Below are 18708 nucleotides of genomic sequence, written 5' to 3' on the forward strand. Positions count from 1 at the left end.
GTAGATGAGGAAGAAGATGGGGGTCAAGGATAGATTCTTAGGGTACGGTGTGGGGAATGGGAAGTGAAGCTATGGCTAGAGTTGCTCTGGCTATGATTGGATAGGTAAGAGTGGAACCGAGTGAGGATAGTCTCACTGAGCTGGACAATGGAGGAGAGGCAACCGAGTGATCAATTGTGTCAAAGGTTGCAGCGTGGTCGAAGAGGAATAATACACCACAGTCACAGTCATAGAGAATGACATTCAGGACTTTAGTTAGGGCTATTTCGGTGGTGTGGGAGGCGTAGAAACCTAATAAGATGGATACAAACAGGGAGAGGTGGGCACAGATCTGGGAGGTGACAACGCATTCAAGGAATTTAGAAAGGAAGGTTGGAGATGGGCTGGTAGTCAGTGGGGACAGAGGGGTTTGTTTTTTGAGGAGAGAGGTGATGATGGCAGGTTGGAAAAGTAAGGGTATAGTGCCTTGAGGAGAGGGAGCCACAGGCAGAGTAAAAGGACTAGGCAGGTAGAGCAGGAGTCCCCTGGGGCCATCTCCCTCTCAAACAGATATACCGCTTTGGATACTGTTGGGGGAGATGGCTTATCAGGGGAAAGCAGCAAGAGCCTGGTTCGGGGCACCACGGGTGGCTCTGCTGCACAGGAGGGGAGGAATAAGAGCGGCAGGGCTATAGTGATAGGGGATTCAATTGTAAGGGGAACAGATAGGCCTTTCTGCGGCCGCAAACGTGACTCCAGGATGGTATGTTGCCTCCCTGGTGCTAGGGTCAAGGATGTCACGGAGCGGCTGCAGGGCATTCTGGAGGGGGAGGGTGAACAGCTAGTAGTCGTGGTCCATATCAGTACCAACAACTTAGGTAAAAAAAGGGATGAGGTCCTGCAAGGTGAATTTAAGGAGTTAGGAAATAAATTAAAAAGCAGGACCTCAAAGGTAGTGATCTCAGGATTACTACCAGTGCCATGTGCTAGTGAGTATAGGAACAGGAGAATAGACCAGATGAATGCGTGGCTGCAGGGATGGTGTGGAAAGGAGTGATTTAGATTCCTGGGAAGGTGGGACCTGTACAAGCGGGATGGGTTACACCTGAGCAGGACTGGGACCAATGTCCTCGCGGGGGTGTTTGCTAGTGCTGTTGGGGAAGGTTTAAACTAGAATGGCAGGGGGATGGGAACCTGAGCAGGGAGACAGAGGAGGGGGAAACAAGGATAGAAACAAAAGACAGAAAGGGAAGAAGCAATAGTGGAAGGCTGAGAAAACAAGGGCGAAAAACAAATAGAGCCATAGTGCAAAATAATACTAAGATGACTAGCAATCTTAAAAAGACAAGTCTAAAGGCATTGTGTCTTAATGCGCGGAGCATTCGCAACAAGGTAGATGAATTAACGGCGCAGATAGATATTAACGGATATGATATAGTTGCGATTACGGAGACATGGCTGCAGGGTGACCAAGAATGGGAACTGAACATCCAGGGGTATTCAATATTTAGGAAGGACAGGCAAAAAGGGAAAGGAGGTGGGGTAGTGTTGCTAGTAAGGGAAGAAATCAATGCAATAGTGAGGAAGGATATTGGCTCGGAAAATCACGATGTGGAATCTGTATGGGTGGAGCTAAGAAACACCAAGGGGCAGAAAACGTTGGTGGGGGTTGTCTAAAGGCCCCCAAACAGTAGTGGAGATGCAGGGGAGGGCATTAAACAGGAAATTAGAGATGCATGCAAGAAGGGTACAACTATAATCATGGGTGACTTTAATTTACATATAGATTGGTCAAACCAAATTAGCAATAATACTGTGGGGGAGGAATTTCTGGAGTGTGTACGTGATGGATTTCTAGACCAATGCGTTGAGGAACCAATTAGAGAACAGGCGAACCTAGACTGGGTATTGTGCAATGAGAAAGGATTAATTAACAATCTTGTTGTGCGGGGTCCCTTAGCATGATAGAATTCCTCATTAAGATGGAGAGTGAAGTAGTCGAATCCGAAACTAGGGTCCTGAATCTAAATAAAGGAAATTACGATAGTATGAGGTGTGAGTTGACTAGGATAGATTGGGGAACTTTACTAAAAGGGATGACGGTGGATAGGCAATGGCTAATATTTAAAGAACGTGAGCAGGAATTACAACAATTATTCATTCCTGTCTGGCGCAAAAATAAAACAGGAAAGATGGCTCAACCGTGGCTTACAAAAGAAATTAGGGATAGTATTAGATCCAAAGAGGAGACATATAAAATTGCCAGAAAAAGTGGCAAGCCTGAGGATTGGGAGCAGTTTAGAATTCAGCAAAGGAGAACAAAGAGATTGATTAAGAGGGGAAAAGTAGAGTATGAGAGTAAACTAGCAGGGAACATAAAAACTGACTGTAAAAGCTTCTATAAATATGTCAAGAGAAAAATATTAGTGAAGACAAACGTAGGTCCCTCACAGTCAGAAATGGGGAAATTATAATGGGGAACAAAGAAATGGCAGAACAATTAAACACATACTTTGGTTCTGTCTTCACAAAGGAGGACACAAATAACCTTACAGAAATGTTAGGGAACCAACGGTCTAGTGAGAGGGAGGAACTGAAGGAAATTAGTATTAGTAAAAAAAGTAGTGCTAGGGCAATTAATGGGGCTAAAGGCTGACAAATCCTCAGGGCCTGATAATCTACATCCCAGAGTACTAAAGGAAGTGGCCCTGGAAATAGTGGATGCATTGGTGATCATCTTCCAAAATTCTATAGACTCTGGAACAGTTCCTACAGATTGGAGGGTGGCAAATGTAACCCCACTATTTAGAAAAGGAGGGAGAGAAAAAACAGGGAATTACAGACCAGTTAGCCTAACATCAGTAGTGGGGAAAATGCTAGAGTCTATTATAAAGGATGTGATAACAGAACACTTGGAAGGCATTAACGGGATTGGACAAAGTCAGCATGGGTTTATGAAAGGGAACTCATGCTTAACAAATCTACTGGAGTTTTTTGAGGAGGGAACTAGTAGAATAGACAGGGGAGAACCAGTGGATGTGGTTTATTTGGATTTTCAGAAGGCTTTTGATAAGGTCCCACACAAGAGGTTAGTGTGCAAAATTAAAGCACATGGGATTGGGGGGAATATACTGGCATGGATTGAAAATTGGTTGACAGACAGGAAAAAGAGAGTAGGAATAAACGAGTCTTTTTCCGGGTGGCAGGCAGTGACTAGTGGGGTACCGCAGGGATCAGCGCTTGGGCCCCAGCTATTCACAATATATATCAATGATTTGGATGAGGGAACGGAATGTAACATTTCCACGTTTGCGGACAACACAAAGCTGGGGTGGAATGTGAGTTGTGAGGAGGATGCAAAGAGGCTCCAATGTGATTTAGATAAGTTGGGTGAGTGGGCAAGAACATGGCAGATGCAGTATAACGTGGATAAATGTGAGGTTATCCACTTTGGTTGTAAAAACAGAAAGACAGATTATTATCTGAATGGTCATAAAAGGGGAGGTGCAACGAGACCTGGGTGTCCTTGTACACCAGTCGCTGAAAGCGAGCATTCAGGTGCAGCAAGCAGTTTGGAAGGCAAATGGTCTGTTAGCCTTCATTGCAAAAGGATTTGAGTACAGTAACAGGGCTGTCTTACTGCAGTTGTACAGGGCCTTGGTGAGACCACATCTGGAGTATTGTGTGCAGTTTTGGTCTCCTTATCTGAGGAAGGATGTCCTTACCATGGAGGGAGTGCAACAAAGGTTTACCAGACTGAATCCTGGGCCGGCAGGACTGACGTATGAGGAGAGATTGGGTCGACAAGGCCTGTATTCACTAGAGTTTAGAAGAATGAGAGGTGATCTCATCGAAACATATAAAATTCTAACAGGACTAGACAGACAAGATGCAGGGAGGATGTTCCCGATGGCTGGGGAGTCCAGAACCAGGGGTCACAGTCTCAGTATATGGGGTATACCATTTAGAACCGAGATGAGGAGAAATTTCTTCTCTCAGAGGGTGGTGAACCTGTGGAATTCTCTACCACAGAAGGCAGTGGAGGCCAAGTCATTAGATGTATTCAAGAAGGAGATAGATATATTTCTTAATGCTAAAGGGATCAAGGGATATGGGGAAAAAGCGAGAACAGGGTGCTGAGTTAGACGATCAGCCATGATCATTTTGAATGGCGGAACAGGTCCGAAGGGCCGAATGGCCGACTCTTGCTCCTATTTTCTATGTTTCTACAATATTGGCTAAAGTGCGAGTCAAGAAGGGAAGGTGGGTGATCAGGAGTTTCGTGGGAATGGGGTCAAGGGAGCAGGAGGTAGGTATCTCAGATGAAATGAGCTTGACAGAGCAGGAGAGATGGGGAGAAACTAGAAAATGGAGATTCAGGGCTAGGATATGAAGGGGACTGGGGACTTAGTGGGCAAGAAGAAGGGAGGAAGCAGCAGAGGCAGCTAAATGGCTAATCTTTTTCATGGAGACTAAGAATAGGGTAGGTAGGTGGTTGAAGGAAAGGGGAATAAATGATATGGGAACAGTGCAGGCACATGGGATTAGGACTTGTGCTCATGTAGAGTATAAACATCAGCACGGACAGATTGGGCCGAACAGCCAGTTGCTGTGTTGTAATTTCTATGTAATTAAATTCATGAGCTCCTCACACTTATTGTTAGAGGTGAATGGAGTGGACAGGGAGAAGGGTTTAGGGAGGTGGTTTGTTATTGGGAAAGGGAGCCTGGGGTTATCTTTGCCTCCGGGATGTTCCTTAAGTAGTGCGCCATTTTGAAAGAGGACAAGGTGGCCCGGCAGAGCTTGATGTGCTCAAGCCAGATCTGGCGATGAATGTCTAAGCCAGTAATGTGCCAGGAATGCACAAGTTTGTGCCCCTCAGATTTGAGGGAGGGAAGTTGAGGACCAAAGCAGGGGAACAACTGGGATGGGGAATGGTGAAGGTTTTGCTGGGGAGAAAGGTGGACGTGAGAGAGTGGTTGAGCAAATTAACAGCTGTGGAAGTATTGTGGTAAATGAAAGGTCAAAGTGTAGGCAGTATGGAGTTTGAGAGTGCAGTTGTAACTGACTCGGTGGTGGGGGGGAGCTTTTTCCAGGGGTGGATGCAGAGGAAGTGGGGTTGAAGAAGAGTAACGTAATATGGGTGGTGAAAATTGGTGCCGCATTTCCCTGAATTACAACAGTGACCACAATTAGCTGTGAAGTACTTTGGGATGTCCTGAGGCAGTGCAACGCACTAAATACATGCAAGTTCTCCCTTTCGTCTTTCAAAAAAATGTAAAAGTAATGTGATTGTTTAATGCAATCGTATCATCACGTAAGACAGGATAGTGCACTTGGTAACTCCTAGCGGAGATAAATTAACTTAAAAAATATTATCCATTTCAGAGACTTTCTCATGGTCATAGCAAATATCAAAAATTATTTTACAAACGGCTGAGCCCCTCCTCTCAATTCTGCACATTACAAGTCCCTGCAAAACCAACAGAGATCAGTGTCATTTATAAACAAAACACATGGGGCTCAATTTTGAAATGGTGGTGGGTTGGCAGCCGGGGGGAGTGAAGGAGCACATGGCAAACCCGAGTAAACATAACTTACCGTTTCTGACGTGATCGCATCGCAATTGATAGTGATTAATGTGCTCTCCGGGTTTCGTGCCCGGCAGCCAACCTGATTGACAGGCTGTCCGCCGTCAGGATTTGCGATGCAAGGTGGGGGGGAGAGAAAGAGAGAGAGTGAGACGTCATCCGGCGCTGGAACAGAAGATTGGAGGGGGAGAGGGGAAGATCAGGGGACATCGGGGGGCGTGAAGAAGGGGAGATCGGGGGACATCGGGGGGGGGGGGGGTGAAGAGGGGGACATCGGGGGGGTGAAGAGGGGGACATCGGGGGGACATCGGGGGGGTGAAGGGGGAGTTTGGGGGGACATCGGCGGGGGTGAAGAGGGGGAGATCGGAGAGGGAGACATCGGGGACATCGGAGCAGGGTTTCACCAGGCGTGAATCAGAAGCCGTGGGAAAGCCACCCAGGTAAGTTCAAAATCGTTCTAACTACCTAATATGTCACAAGTAAACTGCCTTAAGTACCTCAAAGAGGTACATTTAGCTCTTTAACCATCATCCTGCCGGCTTTAATTGCCGGCAGGACTTCCGGATTCGGGACACCCACGCGCACACAGCTGCGTCCGTAGGGAACTCAGAAGTCGGCGGGTTGGAGCCGGGCTACGAACCCAAACGGATTTTCCCAATTTTCGGAGCCCCCAACGTACCCGCAATTTCCCGGGACAATCGAGCCCATGGTTTGGGATCTTGACATCACCTACCAAAATGTTAAAAAATAACTGGATCATATTTGAATTCAGACTTTTGGGTGAATACAGTAAAAAAACATTTCTGGGCATTGCAGCTTTCATAGAAACAAATATGAGGACCTATCACTCCACCCAAAGCCATGATTAGGGCAGTTGCATCAATGACAGGAACTAGAACTAGAGTGGAACGGGGGGCGGGGAGGGGGGGAGAGAGTTAAGCGGGAGTTATTAATGTCTACCGTGCCAAGATAAATCCCTCCTCCAAAAGTTCTAGTTTTATTGGAGCATAAAGGTTTTCTAGTCGATCCTCTCTGTTCCCAAATACCTGGCTCTGCTCCCAGTCTGAATTTAACACTGCAAAATTGAGAAGCAGTTTATGAATTGACTTTCTACCTGATCCAAACATAGAATCATAGAATGATACAGCACAGAAGGAGGCCATTTGGCCCAATGTGCCTGTGCCGGCTCTTTGAAAGAGCTATCCAATTAGTCCCACTCTCCAGCTCTTTCCCCATAGCCCTGCAAATTTCTCCTTTTCAAGTATTTATCCAATTCCCTTTTGAAAGTTGCTACTGAATCTGCCTCCACCACCCTTTCAGGCAGTGCATTCCAAATTGTAACAACTTGCTGCGTTAAAAAAAATTCTTCTCATTTCCCCCCCTGGATTTTTTGCCAATGATCTTAAATCTGTGGCCTCTGGTTACCGTCTTTCCTGCCAATGGAACTCTTTAATCTGTAATTTCAGCAGTAAAATTAGTATTAGAGTTAGTATTAGAAATGACTTAATGTGTGTATGTGGGGAGGATGAAGGGGAACAGGATGGAGTTTTACAGAAAGTTCAATTGCTGTTTAAGCTATTTGGCAAATTGTGAAGTTCTTTATAAAGATGCTCCACAGACAGTGGGATCTGTGTAATGCTCCTGAGGGCGTGGAACATCTGCTAAAATATACATTGAAAAATCCCTCAAACAAGCCAACAGAGAGATTTATGAGCAAGAAAATGAGGAGACAGTTCTGGTTCCCACAAAGTGCTTTTAACTTGTGTTTCGATGGAAACATACCACAGGATAAGTCCCAATTTCTGGTTCGCAAATAAGAATAAAGGAGGACGGTAAAAGCAAACTTAGCAGATTCTGCAAAGTCCTCATGTAAGGTCTTTAATTTGAAGAATCTTTGAAGTTTACAGCCATCAGAGCAATGGGAATTTGTGATCGAGCCCAGACTGAACTGAGGCTGAATAAAGAACAAATTCAGGCAAAATATTACAGGCTTAGCGTGCCCAGTTTTCAGAACCCAACCTTACCAGAGCCTCCATTTCACTCCCTGCTAACCAGAACATTTCATGCAAGTGCGTGTTTGAGGTATGTTTGTTTCCATGCGCAAAGCATTTTAGAACCACAGAACCATAGAAAAGATACAGCACAGAAGGGGGCCATTTGGCCCATCGTGTCCGCACCGGCTCGAAGAACAACCACCATCCAGCACCCGGTCCGTAGCCCTGCAGCTTACAGCACATTAGATGCAGGCCCAGGTACTTTTTAAAAGAGTTGAGGGTCCCTGCCTCTACCACCAATTCGGGCAGCGAATTCCATACACCCACCACCCAAAGTTTTTCCTCATGTCCCGTCTAATCCTTCCGCCAATCAGCTTTAATCTATGTCCTCTAGTTCTTGAGCTCTCCGCTAGGGGGAACAGGTACTTCCTGTCCACTCTATCTAGGCCCCTCATAATTTTGTACACCTCAATCAAGTGTCCCCTCAGCCTCCTCTGCTCCAAGGCAAACAACCCCAGCCTATCCAATCTCTCCTCGTAGCTGCAATTTTCAAGCCCTGGCAACATTCTTGTAAATCTTCTCTGCACTCTCTCCAGAGCAATTATGTCCTTCCTGTAATGTGGTGACCAGAACTGCGCACAATACTCCAGCTGTGGCCTTACCAGCGTTTTATACAGTTCCATCATTGCATCCCTGCTTTTGTATTCTATACCTCGGCTAATAACGGAGAGCATTCCGTATGCCTTCTTCACAACCTTATCAACCTGTACTGCCACCTTCAGGGACCTGTGCACATGCACTCCAAGGTCTCTCACTTCCTCTACCCCTATCAATATATTCCTGTTTACTGCGTATTCCCTTTTACTGTTTGCCCTCCCTAAGTGCTTTACCTCACACTTCTCCGGGTTGAACTCCATTTGCCACTTTTCCGCCCATTCCACCAACCCATTGATATCTTCTTGGAGTCTACAGCTATCCTCTTCACTATCAACTACACGGCCAATTTTTGTGTCGTCTGCAAATTTTCCAATCATGCCCTCTACATTCAAGTCCAAATCATTAATATATACCACAAACAGCAAGGGACCCAATACTGAGCCCTGTGGCACACCACTGGAAACTGGAAATTTTCTGTCAAGACTGCCCTGAACCCAAGATATTAAATACAGAGGAAAATACCAGCACAATTCCAGAAATTTAGAGATGGTTGGAATCTCAGTAGGCTATTCTATTTAAAGAGGAATTGCCCCATAATCCTACATGTTATGAACCTATACATTAACCAGTATCACTCAGTTGGTTTTCTTTAGATCATTGAGGCCTTATGTTTTCACTGAAATCTCTGGAACTCCTTCAAATGGGATGGGGAGATATATTGCATTTATAGACGTGCTCTACAGCCCATGTAGCACCACACCCTCATCACAACCCACCGCCCCCCACCCCCCACCCTCCTTCATAGAACTTCCAGGACTCCGCAAAAAAATGCATTCTGTGCAGAATTCATAACTCTAAGGTCCATCTTTTATGAAAATACAAAAAGGTCAAGAAAAGACCATCAGGATCCTGAAGCCCATCCCATCTAGCTGTTGATTCAACTTTGCACACTGTCCACCCACCCATTTACCCATTAGCAATGTTGTCTTCTGGAAGCGATAACAAAAATGAGGGGAAAACTACTGCCAATTCAGGAAAAGTCTAGGAAATTCCTTTTCGACATCCTAAGACAATCAAGCAAGTTAAAGGAGATAGAGGTTTTCCATGACTCATCACAATCTCAATTAACTGGCAGTTTACCCCCTATAACTGAAAACATCCTCTTCTCTCAGAAGCCTGTCAAGTTCTTTTTAAATATCTCCCTAATGTTATATCTAGTATTCTAAAAAGGACATCCGAATTGTGCTAATTTGATGTCGAGTTGCAAAACTAAACAACCCAAACTCTGCCATTGTATCTCAACCCTGAGTTGGCTGAAACTAGCCTCAGTAATCAGTCTGATTCCCAAAGTAACTGGTAGTTCAGGGTTTCTGTACATCAAAAACATGGCTATCACCTCCCTCAATCACACTCCTCCCAGCCTTGGCTGACTCAAACTTCTTGTTTATTTTTTCTCTGCTTACCCTGCCGGCTACATGGGACAATTGAAGAAACTGATGTTAAACAAAATAAAATGTTGGCCAGGAATGGAAGGATAAGAAAGGACAGGAAAAGCAATGGCCATATTTCTCCTACTTACTGGCTCCAAAATCTGTCCAAAATACATGTAGGGTGGTTTTCAGAACTTATAAATATAAAGGTGTCAACTTGACTCCCCTATCAATGTCAACCACAGCTTAATATCTAGGGTTAGACTAGAGGCAATATGAAGTTTCACATACAGCACCATGAATGGGAATGGTGGGTTTGAGCCGCAGTTCCCTTTCCCAATATCCCTGGGATGTAGTTTGATAATATCACTCTATGCGGGGGGGGGTCTGTGCAAAATGTCTGCTCCAAACTATCTCTCGCAATTTCAAACAACAAACACAGTAACAGGGAACAGAGATTCTAATAAATGTACGGTTATCTCACTTTATGATGTTCAGGATATGTAACATTTCAGCAGAATGCTCTCAAGAACAGTTCTGATTTTTATGTTTCTCAAGTTTTTCATAGTAGATTTTTTTGTGGGGGTAGGTGGGGTTCAGCATCTCGATCGTCTCCCATAGGTTAGTCCTTTCTCCCTATGCTTTCACTTGCCCAGCTAGGTAGGTAGATTTGTAACGTGTCCAGAGATCAAACAGAAGGCCATGTTCACTTTGTTCTGGTTTATTGATTTTAATCACATGCCCTTGTGGGATCTTTCTTGTCTTCAGAAGTCAAAGATTACCTTTGACTTTGACTTGGGCTTTAACTACCAAACTAATTTATTAAACAGTGAAAGAATAAGTTAATGGTAGCAATGACACAACGTAGATTTTACATTAGTTATTAAGCTGAATTATCTCAAGTAAATAAAAAAGAACAGTAAATCCCCAATAGCACCTTAAAATAAGGCAGGTTATGCTTCAACAAGGTCTACCCCCTCACCACTCGCTGTCAACAGGAGATATGTTTCGCCGCCCCCAACCTTTTCTCTCCACAATGCGGAGATAGACTATTTTTAATCTTTCCTCATTCCCCTCCCACTTGAAAGGCACAAAGTGAACTTGCACTTTTCCCTTTATCCTCTGAGACTACAAGACTGTTTGGCCACCATTCCAGCGCACCAATCCACAGCACATTCTACAATAGGAAAGGTAGGTTGACAGGAAAAGGAAGAGCACTAAACCATCTAGTCCAGGTGCTGTAAGACCACTGGACCCAAGCAGCCGCCAATCTAGACAACCTTCTACAGGCAACAGTCATTGGCCTTAGATTGACCTCAGGGCGCTCCTACTTAGACCAGTTCCCCACAGAGAGTAACGGAACAAACATTAAAGGGATGTGCCAGGTTAGCAGCTAAACATCACAACCCTGTCCCAGACCGCAGACCACCCATGAGCAACACCGTGGAGAAATCAGCCAGTGTTGCATATCAGAAATGGAGAAATATACAGAACAAACTAACATTGCTGAACTCAGAGTATTTGAAAAATAAATATTTCTGTCTACTTATATTTTTAGTTTGTGCCCATCAGAGGGTGTTTGAACTGCTCTTGCAATGAAAGATTAGACTCTCACCTAAAATCATGTACTTGGGGTGGATGAGGGTTTTCAGTGAAGAGTCTAATTTTATAAAATCTAATAGCGTGTGGTTTGGTTTGGCTTTTAAAATGTACCGTTTGTTTACTTGTTTTTCTGCTGAAAAATTATTAGATTTGGGATAAACAATCACTAAGTATCCAATCTGAAATCAATTTAAAAGTAAATTCCTAACACCAAGCAATTTCAGTTCCAACAGCAAATTGTTCTCTTGCAGAAATCTACTTTCTGTCACTAGGAATTGGCTGAGTATTAAAATAAGAAAAGTGCACTGATCTTTAATGTAGGGTTAAATACAAGGAAATAAATACAGGAAATGCTGGAAATACACAACAATCTGTCAGCATCTGTAAAAAGGTAGGGTAATGTTTCAGAGGCCTTTCAGCTGACCAAATTCAGACAAAGGATGTGTACACACCATGTCAACCTGACTTTTCCCCTTTCAGACACTGCAGTTCCGATATTTTCTGTCTTTATATCTGAGTTTCAGCCCTTTGCAGGTTTTTTTTCTTTTTATCCTTGAAGTACAGGGAAACACCCATCAATTTCAGTGGCGGGGAAAGACTGCAGTGATATTAGAGTGGAGGGCTCCTTTACATCATGTCATTTACACTGGCTGGGTGGTGAATTTACTATGATTACAGAACCATCACTGAATGTTTCTTTAAACACAGTACTCCCGAAATACTGACAGCGCCGTTGGAACTGAGGTGGAGCGAAACTTCCGCCCTCTTTTAGTTGTGGGGTCCGTTACTTTAAATAGGCAGAGGTGGGCAGGCTGTTGGGGGAGAGGGGGGCAAGCAGACAATACCTGGAGAAGACGCAGAGAAGCTGATGTAGCAACAGAATATAAAACCTGCTGCTGATTAAAGAGGCAATGGCAGCAGTGGAGTGAGGCAGGAAGCCTGGGCAACAAGGATGGCAGCCAGATCGAAGCAAACTTCAGGAAGCTGGAAGAGGCGACCAGTTTGGAGCCTGGGGCTGGAACCCTGCCAAGAATGTGGTAGACATTCTGTGGAGGGAGGAGACTGTGACAGCCAATGCCATCTCATTGAACCCCAGGACTCCTTTGCAATGCAGTGCTTCTCAGAGCAGTCAAGGTAACCTACCTACTTTCCATGACCTTTCATTGGAGTCTTTTTATACATGTGGCACTCCTTCATCCATTGCCCTCACGATGCCAGAGGAGTCAGAGCTGAAAGTGAAAGGAAAATCTGGCAAGGTGTATAATGGGCGGCCGGTCCACTCCTGACAGTTTGCTGCCCCCGCCGCAGTTGAAAATTAGCCCCAATATATTGGAACCTGTTGAACTAAAGTCTATGCATATCAGTATCCTTTTCAGTTTCAATTGCTACATTAGAACATAAGAATTACTCAGAACAGGAAAAGGCCATTTGGCCCAATAAGCCTGTCCCTTTTTTGATTGACCTCAACTCCACTTGTCACCACATTCCTCAATCCCTTCTCTCTCCAGAAACACATCCAATCGCCTCTTGAATCTATCCAAACTGCCTCGGTAGTCTTTGCTGATATTTTATTCTACAACTTCATTACCCTTAAGTAGAAAGTTGCTAAATTCTCTTCCTACTACTAACTTCCTCAATTCAGTATAAAATTATTCAGCTTTTAGAAATGCACTCCTTAATCAAGGATAGCCAGAACAGATTTGTCGAAGTTAAAATAAAAACAGAAAATGCTGGAAAACACTCAGCAGGTCAGACAGCATCTGTGGAGGGAGAAACAGAGTTAACGTTTCAGGTCGATGACCTTTCATCAGAATTGGTTCATCATCCAGTTCTGAAGAAAGGTCATCGACCTGAAATGTTAACTCTGTTTCTCCCTCCACAGGGGATGTCTGACATGCTGTGTGTTTTCCAGCATTTTCTGTTTTTATTTCAGATTTCCAGCATTCGAAGTAATTTGTTTTTGTTAAAGGGATGTCCTGTTTGACAAATTTAATGGAGTCTTTATGAAGAAGCGAATAATTGGATAGTTAAAAGGAATGCAGTAACTATAGCATTTTCAGAAGCCATTCTATAAGCTGTCTCACCAGCAACTTGTTAGAAAAATTCAGGAGTTTGGCATAAGAGGAAATGTAGCAGCAAAATTAGTTGAGAGACAGAAAAGAAAGAGTTAGTGTTAATGGGTGTTGCTTGGACTGAAAAAGGATGAAGTGGTGTATCCCAGAGGTCAGTGCTGGGTCCACTTTTGACGATTTGGACTCAAGGACAGGGAGCGCAATCTTGAAATTTGCTGATGACACCAAAGTAGGAGATGGTCAAACAGTGAGGAGGACCGTAAAAGATATCAGGAAGACATAAATAGGTAAGTGGAATGAACAGACAGGTGGCAGATGCAATTTAATGTGGATAAGTGTGAGGTGATATATTTTGGGAGGAAAAACAAGGAATTTGAGAATGCACTTAATGGAAAGTCACTAAAGGGTGTGATTAAACAGAGCGACTAAGTGGTTTGAATAATTAATTCTCTGACAGTCAGTCTAGGTAACTAAAGCCATAAAATAGGACAACAGTAAAGAAGTAATGATAAATTTATACAACAAATTGGTCAGGCTACTGTTTTAGGCACCCCATTATAGGAAGGATATTAAAGCCACAGAGAGTGTCCAACATAGGTTCACCAGGGATGGAAAACTATAGTTATGTAGCGAGATTTGAGATACTGGGGCTATTTCCACTGAAGCAGAGAAGGCTGAGAAGATTTAATAGAGGTTTTTAACATTATGAAGAGTTTTGATAGATTGAATAGAGAAAGACTAATTCCCCTAGTTGGGGAGTCAGTGACGAGGGGGGGTCATCAGTTTAAAATTGTCACTCAGACAGTGAGGAGAGAGGTTAAGAGAAATTTCTTTACAAACAGGGTTGTTGGAACATGGAATGCTTTGCCACGGGGAGTAGTTACAGCAGAGACCATTGCACCTTTAAAGGAAAAAATGGATAAATATTAGAAGCAAAGGTAGATACAGTGTTATGGGGAGAGAGCAGGGCAGTGGGATTAGTTTTGGATACCTTAGCAAAGAGCCAGCACAGGCATGATGGACAAAATTTTCTCCTTTTGTGGGGTGAACTTCTTTGATTATTTGGTTCTTTTTTAAATTTGTGTCTGTCTCCAGCAGCAATGTTTACATCACCTCCAGTGCTGCTGCCACAGTCGAGGCTGGCAGTATTGGCAGTGCAGCAAGGTTACTGGGTGCTAGACTGATCTATGCAAACTCTGAAAAGTTGTAGGCAACTACAACTGATCTGTGACCTAATTTTCAGCAGTTGTAATACATTTTTAAAAGCAAGTTTTCAACCTTGCACAAATCTTAACATTACATTAATTCTACCTCTTACATATTACTCTGTCAAATAAGAACGTTCAGGTTTAATGCCTTGTATCAAAATGTTTAATCTGATAGCTCTAACACTTCTAGCTGCTAGATGCGTGAAAATATTAGACCTGGTTGGCATTTTTCTTAACAGTGCATTCTCATTCATGTAGTCCAAGTGATGTAATACAAGTAGAAGCCACCAGAGGGCAGAAAAACAGAAGTTAACAGTAACAAGGATAAAATATTGCAGGGATTCAACCAAGTCCTTGTTTAATTAGTTTAATGTTTATCAAAAAATGAAATAAGTTTGCAAACTTTTCTGTTTCATTCGAAAAGCCAGAAACATTATGGATTAAGTTTGTATATTTTCCTTTATCATTAGTGTATGCTATGAATTTAACAACGCACCAAAGTTACACTGTTCTTTAGTACCTGATTCAAATGATGACCTAAGAGGGCAGACAGGGCCTTGGTTTAACGTCTCATCTGAAAGATGCCACCTCTAACAGTGCAGCACTCCCTCAGTTCTGCACTGAAGTGTCAGCTTAAATTATGTGTTCACGTCTCTGAAGTGGGACTTGAACCCACAACCTTCTGTCTCAGAGGCAAGCCTTGAATGACAAATGAATCACCTTAGTTTACTAATGTTTAAAATAGCACACAGCAGCATTCAGCAGTTCCTGCTGGTTTACAAACTCCACCTTGCCTGGCTTGTCCAGTCTGGAGCTAACCAGTCGCCCAATTGATACATTCTCAGATACTGATTGTTAAGGAAATGGAAACATTCACACTTACAAATGCTCATACTCTTTATCATTTCATTAATTGGCAGAAAGTTCCCAATAGCCTAATACATGCTCCATCAGCCCTGGTTCAGCAAGTGCTGGCTAAGTCTGAGCTTGCACTGTTGTCAAAGCAGGTGGTTCTGTGGCACTGGGTGGGCGATTTTCGTCTCACCGCCATACCATTTACACCTAAAATCACATGTGAAACAGAACCGATGACTTCCTGCTGCTTGTCTGCCCGTTCTGATTTTTGGGCGCATCTCAATTTAGGCTGCCAGATCTCCTACCAAAAACAGGCTGGGGCCTAATGAATATATGTATATCGGGGTCAGATGGCATTGTCAAGACCCTCAATGCCATTTTTGTCCCTGTGCCTGTGTTTCCACCGCCAGCTCCTAATCTCGGCCACAAACCATAGGCAGTACAAGTAGGGAGGCGACCATTTCCAGCAATATTTAAAAGGATCCTCAGCTGCTCTCAGGTAAAATGCTGGAACGTTCTGGGAGACATTTTGCTGTATTGCATAGTAGTTTTTGGCTACTTAGACCATTTCAAAGTGCTCGTAATGGATGTTGAATGTTCTGGCAATGCATTTTTTTCTTCATTGTGGCCCTTCAGGCAATTCCACCCTGGCAGGAGGAGGAGCAGTCGCAGGAGGAAGAAGCAAACAGAGTTGCTGCTGCAGGGAGAGAAAATAGAAGAAGGTATTCTCACAGATCCAATCTGGAGTACTGAGCACCAGAGCCTCACTCAGACCCAATCTGGAGTACTGAGCACCACAGCCTCACTCAGATCCAATCTGGAGTACTGTGCACCAGAGCCTCACTCAGACCCAATCTGGAGTACTGTGCAGCAGAGCCTCACTCAGACCCAATCTGGAGTACTGAGCACCAGAGCCTCACTCAGATCCAATCTGGAGTACTGTGCAGCAGAGCCTCACTCAGATCCAATCTGGAGTACTGAGCACCAGAGCCTCACTCAGACCCAATCTGGAGTACTGTGCACCAGAGCCTAACTCAGACCCAATCTGGAGTACTGTGCACTAGAGCCTAACTCAGACCCAATCTGGAGTACTGTGCACCAGAGCCTAACTCAGACCCAATCTGGAGTACTGTGCACCAGAGCCTCACTCAGGCCCAATCTGGAGTACTGTGCACCAGAGCCTCACTCAGACCCAATCTGGAGTACTGAGCACCAGAGCCTCACTCAGACCCAATCTGGAGTACTGTGCACCAGAGCCTAACTCAGACCCAATCTCGAGTACTGAGCACCAGAGCCTAACTCAGACCCAATCTGGAGTACTGCATTTAGTTTCAGAAACTTTATTTATTGGCCTTGGAGGGGCTACAGCACAGATTCACCAGAATGATACCTGGACTTAAAGGCTTAAATTGAGGACAGCTTGCATAGACTTGGCTAATATTCCCTTGAGTTTGGAAGGTTGAAGGTTGATCTAATCGAGGTGTTTAAAATGATAAAGGAATTCGTTAAGCTAGATACAGAGAAACTATTTCCTCTGGTGAGGGAATTCAGAACAAGAGGGCATTAAAATGGCCATTCAGGAGTGAAATCAGGAAGCATTTTTTCTCACAAAGGGTAGTGAAAATCTAGAATTCTCTCCTCCAAAAGGTTGTAGATTATGGGGCAAATGAAATGTTCAAGACAGAGAACGATAGATTTTTATTAGGTAAAAGGTATCAAGGGATATGGATCAAAGGCAGGTAAATGGAGTTGAGGTACAGGTCAGTCATAATCTAATGGAATGGAGGGACAGGCTCGAGGGGCTGAATGGCCCACTCCTGTCCCTATGTTTCTGGGAGACTACACTTTCTATGGAGGCAGACAAAGTTACTGCAGCCTGGAAATTCTTTGCCTCCAGCTCCTTCCCAGCTGCAACAGGGGATATCAGCAGCATCAGTCAGTCTGCAGTTCATGCTTGCATTAAGCAGGTGACTGATGCTAAAGTAAACATTTTCATCACATTCCCCATGGAAATCCAAAAGCGGCAGAATAGGGCTCTGTGGTTTGCACAGATTTCAGAATTCCCCAAGTCCAGGTCATCGCAGACTGCACCCACATCTCCCTGTGGGCTCTTTCAGTTGAGACCTGCGCCATCATGAATCACAAGGGCTCCCACTCCATTAATGTACAACTGGTGTGTGATGATCTGCAGCACATCATGGAAGTCTGTGCCTGCTTTCCTGGCAGCTGCCACGAAGCAATATAAATTCCACCATTCCTCCAACCCTCCACTCTCTGCCCCTGCACAGCAAGGAGAGGCTGGCTGCTTGGGGACAGGAGCTATCCCCTGCACACTTGGCTCATGACTCCTCTCAGAAACCCACACTCAGCGGCTGAACTGCGCCACAACCAGATCCACGGATCAAATAGAGCCTTCGTCGAGTAGACTGCTGGAACCCTCAAGTAACAACTCCACTACCTGGACAACTCGAATGGCTTCCCCCAGGGTGTCATGGTGAGTGAGTGAGTGAGTGAGTGAGTGAGTGAGTGAGTGAAATAGAAAGAGAAAAGGAAGGGAAGATGCCCAAACACCCTGCTATGTGTGGCCTCCAGCCCAGCCATCTCCAGTAGTGTGTGCCTTCTCTCTGCCAATGGTGTCGATGGCTGCCTCTTCCATTGCTGTCAGTGTCTGTATCAAGGCAGGTCCTTCTCCTGTTCTCGTGCTCTCCCTTCTGTTGTGTGCCAGCTTCTTGTGCAAGAAAAATGGAAGTAGGGTAGTGTCCGCCCTTTTGAAGGGTTTTCAAGATGTTTGCGGCAGCTTAGTGCACGGTGAATGATGAGAGGAAGAAGCAGCAAGAATGGCCAAGGGGGAGAAGTTGTTGTGAGGACAGTAGCATGTCTTGTGGGCGTGAGTACAAGCAGAAGGAGGTGCAATGAGGTGTCCCGCTGTGATTGAATGAGAGGCAATGGAAGTGGGGGATGGATGGATTGATAGTGCTGGGACTAAAGTAGGATGGAGTAGGGCTGTGCAGAGAGTGAGAGCTGTGAATGGGAGTCTTACCTTGGCACTCCATGTGACCTCATTACATTTTTTTCCCTGCACTGCAACCAGGTCCTGGGAACAATGCCTGTGGCATTAATTACTACTAGCTCAATTGCTAAATTTTAATCTGAGATAGATAGCTTTTTGGCAACCAAAGGTATTAAGGGATATGGGCCAAAGGCAGGTATATGGAGTTAGATCACAGATCAGCCATGATCTTATCAAATGGTGGAGCAGGCACGAGGGGCTGAATGGCCTACTCCTGTTCCTATGTTCCTAATTGGCTCTGCCATCTCTC

At 44.5% G+C, this 18708-nt stretch overlaps 1 long non-coding RNA gene across 1 annotated transcript in view; it reads right to left on the minus strand.

Annotated features, from left to right (window-relative positions):
• Positions 1–14962: 14962 nt before the first annotated feature.
• LOC137325411 (uncharacterized) overlaps positions 14963–18708 on the minus strand; it is a 117774-nt gene continuing 114028 nt past the window's right edge. Inside the window, exon 6 of the long non-coding RNA XR_010963878.1 lies at positions 14963–16085. This is a non-coding gene — a long non-coding RNA (uncharacterized lncRNA). The remainder of the gene's footprint in view (positions 16086–18708) is intronic.

This window comes from Heptranchias perlo, chromosome 9 (assembly GCF_035084215.1).
Source record: "Heptranchias perlo isolate sHepPer1 chromosome 9, sHepPer1.hap1, whole genome shotgun sequence".
Taxonomy (NCBI): domain Eukaryota; kingdom Metazoa; phylum Chordata; class Chondrichthyes; order Hexanchiformes; family Hexanchidae; genus Heptranchias; species Heptranchias perlo.